Raw genomic sequence first — 7,500 nt, 5'->3', positions numbered from 1 at the left:
AACTTTCCTGCTGCCTTCTGCTGAGTGTGAGCATCTCTCTCTCTCTCTCTCTCTCTCTCTCTCTCTCTCTCTCTCTCTCTCTCTCTCTGTCTCTGTTTCTGTCTCTCTGTCTCTGTTTCTGTCTCTCTGTCTCTGTCTCTCTCTGTCTCTCTCTCTCTCTCTCTAGCTCTCTGCCTCGCGGCCTTGTCTAAATGCACCTTAACATGCTAAATGCTGTTCGTTTCGTTTTTAAGAAAGACGCTCGCTTGGCCTCTGGTTCTGCCTGTGTCGGCTTTGCTAATATGTGCTCTAGTTAAGCAGCTGACCCTGAGGCAGTAATCGAGGGTATTAGGAAGAAAAGCTGCTCTGCTACTCGAAAACCTGTGTTGATGCGTGTGTGTGTGTGTGTGTGTGTGTGTGTGTGTGTGTATGTGTGTGTGTGTGTGTGTTTGTGTGTGTGCATGTGTGTGTGTTTGTATGTGGACCTGCGTGTGTGTATGTGTGTGTATGCGTTTTATTTTACCATATGTGTTAAAATCTGTATTGATGTGTGGGTACGTGGAGCCAGGGTGTGTGTGCCTATGACTTTGAGGGATTTTTAAGCTTGCCGTTGAAGTCTTTATCCATGCTTGAGTGTCCTTCCACATAAAGGCCACAGTCCCCAGCCTAGAAGATGAGTCATGTCATGCAGATACCTGCATTTTGTTTCCTCTTTTTTGTAACGGGGCCCTCTCTGCTGCTGCAAAGATTTTAACTCTTGTCTCGTTGTTGACATCCTGTGCAGTACCTCACGACCTCACACATGCTCGCGTGCACACAAACACACGCACACACACACACATGCACACACGCACAGACAAACACACACGCACGCACACACACACGCACACACACACACACACACACACACACACACACACACACACACACACACACACGATACACACATTCTCCGCTCTCCACTTCAGTATAAATAGACTACGCGGCAAACTTAAAGCCACACACTCAAAGCACGGCACGATGCAGATAATCTCTGTTTCCGAAGAAAGAAAGAGCACAGGCAGGCGCATTCCTCCCCTATACCACATCACATCTGATTAAAGTGGCCTGTCCTCTGCTGCACTCCCATCCCTGTCCGAGGTCTCCACGCAGCATAGCCGCCCATGTTCTCACTCTGAATGAAACACAACAAATTTCCCCAATGCTGGAGGAAAGTTTCAAGAAAACAGGAGAAAAAAAAGCAGAGAAGGTGGGGAAAAAAGGTGGTAGAAGGAGAGAGACAAAGAGGAAGAATCGTCGAGGTAAGCGACGGGGAGGCAAATAAATAAATAAATCATCTAAATTGCTATTGATTTCTCTAAAGGGTGTTACCGTTAGATTAAAAGGTTAAGGAATAAAACCGCTTTGAGAATTAAATCATTCTGAACTAAAATCAAAGATTTAAGAAATAAAGATGCCAATAACCACCAGGTAATCCTCATCGTGTGATCACAGTTAATTATGGCGCTATGGGCTTTTCCATTTAAATACCCCTCTCCGCCCGCGCACACACCAAATGATAAAATGGGAGTCCGACGAATACAAAGAACCCAATCCCTGTACAAAATAGCCATGAGATTTATGGAAAGGCAGCTGCCAGAAGTCGATTCTTTCCCCCGTTTTTTTTCTTTCTTCTTCTTCTTTTAACTAGGGGAGTGTCATCAAGGCTTTGCCGTACTGTACCGTCTTCATTCTGTGTGGGCCAATCAGAAGGCAAAGCACTGCTGAGTCAGGGGCCCGGCCAGCGCTCACGTCCAAATGCAGGGGGTGAGAGAAGAGAGAGAGAGAGAGAGAGAGAGGGAGAGAGAGAGAGAGAGAGAGAGAGAGAGAGGGGGGCAAGACACGAGAGAGGGAGGAGAGAGAGGGGAGAAATGAGAGCCAGCGCTCCAACGCACTGCAGCACTCTCTCTCGCTCCCATTTACTCTCTCCTTCCATGGCAGGCACCCACTGCTCTTGGGAGAGGAGACCGACCACTAAAGGAGGTGCTGGAAGTAGGGCGTTGATTGGTGGGAGGTGTGTGGCTAGTCACTAGTAATGTCCTGGTCACACACATGCATCCTTCTGATGCTGTGCGCTCCCATTCACTTTGCTTTGACTGCGGTCGTGTGCTGCTGCACTGAATTTTTTGTATTGCGGTCACTGACACGCCTCTGTCAAAAACTAGAAAAATGTTCAAGTTTTTCAACGGATTGTTCAGTGCTTTCTTTATGGCCATGCGTGATCCACTGTGATTTCCCCTCACACCAAATACACCTTAGGCCGCGTACGTATGTGTGGTATCCAACAGTAAAGGTAAAGGACAATGTGGGGATAACTCTCTATACACCTACACACTCGACTCCCTGGCTTTTTTAGTGGGAACTAGAGAGTACTCAGAATGCCTTCTTCATTTTTTTACAACACATAAAGGTGGCGTACGCACCTTTGTATTTTGGAGTTTTCCGTTCGGTACGTAATTGCAAAATGATAAAGCAGGAAAAAAGACAAGCAGATGCACACAAGAGCTGAATGCAAACCAAGGAAAAATATATTGACAACAATGAAAAAAGTGAAATCCAAAGAGATTTTTGTATGAATGACTGCAGAGAGTTTGGCGAAAGGGAGGTGAGTTGGTCAGAAGCTTCCTCCAACCTGAGAAGTAAATAAAACAAGTGCGAGGCTAAATAAATAAATAAATAAATAAACAAAATGAGCTGGGTGTACGCGGCCAGAGCTTGTTAAAGTTTACAGCCAAGGCACGCGCAGGTCAATGCGATACACTGGCAGGGTGGAATTAGTTCAATTAGCGTCTGATTAATTAAAAAGGCTGTCGGGACCCCATGTCCCCGTGTCGTGGGGGGCGCACGGAGGCAACGACCGGAGTGGCAGGTGGGGTGCAGGGTGGGCTGACCCTGTTCTAAACAGCACAAGAGGCAGAAAGAGACAATAACACACATGCACACACACTCACAAGCACACACACACACAAACACACACAAATGAAATATACAACTTCTCTCCTCATCTCTCTCTTTCTTTCTCTCTCTCTCTTCCCTGTCTTTTCCTCTCTCAGTGTCTCTCTTCTCCACACCCACATCCACACCACTCCACACACACACCATGTTCTCCAAACCGTCTTTCCCTTTAGATCACTGTGGAAAAACTCCAGGCCTGGTTTTTTGAAAGCTGTTTGGGCGGTGGCATTTGAACAGGCCTCCTTGCAGAGCATGTCTCCCCAGGGTGGCATAAGACAGGAGGGGGACGGTGGGTGGAGGTGGGGGGGTGGCAATCTGAAGTGCAGCCGACGAGGATCAGGGTGCAGCCGACACTCCACAGCAATGAAGCCCTCCCTTGGCTGGGATAAGAGCTCTTGTGTCAGGACGGCTGCTAAAGTGGAAGATAACACAGATAGAGAAAGAAGAAATTTGGAGAGAGAGAGAGAGAGAGAGAGAGAGAGAGAGAGAGAGAGAGAGAGAGAAAGCTGCACTCCCCAATTTAAATACCTGAAGCATTAGTTTGTTTCGAATGCCTTGTTTTTTTATATACATTTATTATAATTTGTCATGAAGTCTCTTCAAAAGGGCTCTAATCCTTTGCCTTTGTTTCTGTAACCATCAGTGGTTGGAAAGCAGAACGATTCACAGTACTGTGATGAATAATCTAACTGTGTGTATGTGTAGGAGTGTGTGTGAAAGTGTGTGTGTGTGTGTGTGTGTGTGTGTGTGTGTGTGTGTGTGTGTGTGTGTGTGTGTGTGTGTGTGTGTGTGTGTGTGTGTGTGTGTGTGTGTGTGTGTGTGTGTGTGTGTGTGAGGGAGAGAGACAAGAGACACAGAGACAGAGATTCTGTTGAGGACACGGGTGACCCAGTAAAACATTGTGACAGAACATGTTGTAACATGTGCTGTTACAGTATGTGACAGACACTGGTGAGCAGGTGCCCCCTCCCCTCGGCACTGCTCTCAGCCCCCAGACTGTATTGTGTGCCCCTGGACAGGGAGGTGGTGGTGACGGAGGTGGATAAAGGCAGGGGTCATGGCAGTCACTGGAGGCAGGCAGGGTGCGGTGGAGTGTGGAGTCTGGGGTGGAGGCGGAGGTGAGGGTCTGTGGTCCGGGCCACGGGACACACAAACAGCAGAGTGGCACTGAGAGGAGAGCTGCCCAGATAAGGAGAGAGAGAGAGAAAGGGAGAGAGAAACAGAGAGAGAGAGAGAGACAGACAGACAGACAGACATGCAGACAGATAGACAGAGCGAGAGAGAGAGAGAGAGAGAGACAGACAGTCAGACAGATAGACAGAGCGAAAGAGAGAGCGAGGAAGAAAGAGAGAGAGTGAGAGAGAATGATCTGACAGAAAGAGGGATGGGGGGATAGAGAAAGCGACAGCTAGAGAAAGAGAGGTTGAGGAGTGCATGAGTGTGACAGAGGGAGGGGTCGAAGGGGGCAGAAGGGCGCGGGGGCCAGGAGATTGATGATGCAGAGAGGAGGGATCAGGCTCAGGGGTCGCAAGGGGGATTTGTAGAGTGACCACAACACGGAGAGAGAGAGAGAGAGAGAGAGAGAGAGAGAGAAAGAGAGAGAGAGAGAAAGAGAGAGAGAGCTGCATATAGAGTGTGTGACAGAGTAAGATGGAGAAGGAGAGAGAGAGAGATGGAAGGAGAGAGAGCGATGGAAGGAGAGAGAGGGAGGTGGTGTGAAAGAACACGACTCATGGAGTGAGACGGGACTTGACTGCATAATGGCGGCATTTGCCTGCGCCGCTGGAATGAAAATGGCGAAAATCCTCATTGACATGAAGTGATAGCAGGCACACAGGCGGCCTAACATGTGTTCTCACTCGCCGACACACTCACAGACACACACACACACACACACACACACACACACACACACACACACACACACACACACACACACACACACACACACACACACACACACACACACACACACACACACACACACACACACACACACACACACACACACTATCCTCTCCTTTTCCCCTCGCTACTGGGCTAATCATAGACTCATGCTCAGCTGTCGCACACCCCCTAAAACTGCACCTGGGCATTCCCCCTGGCTGACCTAGATAACCCGTAACCAACCAGCGACCCTCATCCACCTTACGCCCCTTTGTCCTCCCTCTTGGCCCTCCCCTGCTGACCCACCTACACCCCCCCCACCCCCCACACACACCACACAGCTTTGATATTGCTGAAGTATAAGGGCCCCCACCTGCCAGCGGGCCCCGGATTGGCCAAAAGTCAAAAATTGCAGAATTGTGAGAAGATGTGATATTGAAAAAATCATCTGTCGTGTCATCAAGTGTAGTTTTAAATTATGTTAATATTCCGCTTCATAATTGGCAGACATATCCCTAATTCTTAGCTCATAATTATGACTCATTTTGTTGCACCATTTGCCTTCCGGCGGGCCCCCACAGCAACCTTTTGCCTACGGGCCCCCACAGTAACCTTTTGCCTACGGGCCGCTGGCCATCTTAATCCGGCCCTGCCCCTACTCAGTCCCCTCATGCCCCCCCCCCCCCCCCCCCCATGTCCATACCTCAGCCATCCTTGTGAGCTCTCTCCCCACACCCCCTTGCTCCCCTGCTCCCCACCCTTCGTGAGTCCTTCAGTCCGTGCAGTGGCATCTCTGTCCTAGATAACTAACACCCATCCACCTGTTTGTCAATAAACCCACCCAACTACCCAGCTAAGCCCCCCTGTTACCCCATACGCCTATGGACAGAGTATCCACCCTCCCCCACCCCTATTGGAGTCTTCAGTTGGCCCCTCCTGCCCTAGATAATGCATATCCTTACACCAGTCCACCAAGACACCCACCCACGTCAGTCCCCCTGTTCCCTGGCATCTGCCCCTATGCCCTACCGCACCGCCCAACCCACCCCACCCCTACACCACTACTTCACCCGTGTTCAGCTGCATCAGTGCAGTGGTTCCCAATGTTCTAGATAACCCAAACCCTGACAGGCTCCTACCCAACCAGTCACCTAAGGATTCCTGCGCCCCTCCATGCCTCTCTGGACACTGTACACCCCCAGCTCTTGAACCCTTCAGCCACGTATGTCAGGGCAATGCTACCACCCGCCCAGTGCGTCAATGCAGTGCCACCCCCCCTCTCCATGTCCTAGATAACCCAAACCCTGACACCTACGCATACACCCATGTCAACTCCCCCTACGGACTGCCTCTCACCCTCGACCCCCTCCCAATCCTCTTGACCCCCCCTCAGCTGTCTGAGTGCCACTGGCTCTCCACTCCTCTTACACAGGGCGAAATAAGGCCTGGAATGCAGAAGCAGTGCAGGCCGCACTGGCCCAGAATAGACCTGACCGCTTAGACCTCTCCCTCATACGCCAGCCAGACTGGCAGAGGACATACAGCAGATCAGCACCTACTGATACACACACTGAGCAAGTACTCACAAACACCCACACACGCATGAACACACGCGAGCACGAGCGAGCGCACACACACGCACACGTACACGTAGGCCTACACATACACTCATAAACACACACATGCGCGCGAGCGAATGCACACAAACACGCACACGCCCACGTACACACACACACATACTCACACACACACACTTACACACACATACCCCAGCACACCGATCAAGCACTCATAAACACACAAGCAATTTGCTATCATGCATATGCGCGCACACACACACACACACACACACACACACACACACACACACACACACACACACACACACACACACGCACACACAAACACGCACACATGTATGCGCATGTATGCACACACACGTGCTATCGCATACACACACGCGCACATAATTTACTATCTCTCACTTTGACACACACTGGCACACACAGAAACACACACACATGCACGTGCAAGCGCACATGCATAAGCAAATGCTCTCGCCTGACTTTAAACCCTTGTCCTTCACATAGTCTTTGCACACAAGCAAACACACCGACACACGCGCACACACACACACACACACACACACACACACACACACACACACACACACACACACACACACACACACACACACACACACACACACACACACACACACACACACACACACACACACACACACACACACACACACGCACACAGCCCTTGACATCAGCACGGTTACACACATTCCATTACGCCGTGCATAAATGGCTGGAGGCTTTTTCTCTTGTCAGTGAGTATCAGATATTTGATGTAGCGCGTCACGTGCCAGTGTGGTGGGGCCAATTCATTTCCCAATATCCCAGCTACCCGTTCTTCATTTTTAAAGCAGTCTCTTTTAACAATACCAGTGTGTTTAACACAATAAATAAAATAGGCAAACTATACATAAAAAAGGACAAGTACAGGTGAAACTTTTTACAATTACCAGCCTGTAGATATATGTAATGTAACAATCACAAATAAATAAATGGTATGAATATAAAATACTAATATCATTTTAAAAATGAAATATCTATGGGGCGATGTAGGTGA

General features: G+C 49.4%; 1 long non-coding RNA gene across 1 annotated transcript in view; it reads left to right on the top strand.

The window, feature by feature from the left end:
- LOC134457061 (uncharacterized) overlaps positions 1 to 7,500 on the top strand; it is a 43,734-nt gene that overhangs the window by 29,749 nt on the left and 6,485 nt on the right. The window lies entirely within an intron of this gene.

The sequence above is a fragment of the Engraulis encrasicolus genome, chromosome 10, assembly GCF_034702125.1.
Source record: "Engraulis encrasicolus isolate BLACKSEA-1 chromosome 10, IST_EnEncr_1.0, whole genome shotgun sequence".
NCBI classification, from domain to species: Eukaryota; Metazoa; Chordata; class Actinopteri; order Clupeiformes; family Engraulidae; genus Engraulis; species Engraulis encrasicolus.
This window is presented reverse-complemented; position numbering and strand designations above follow the sequence as displayed.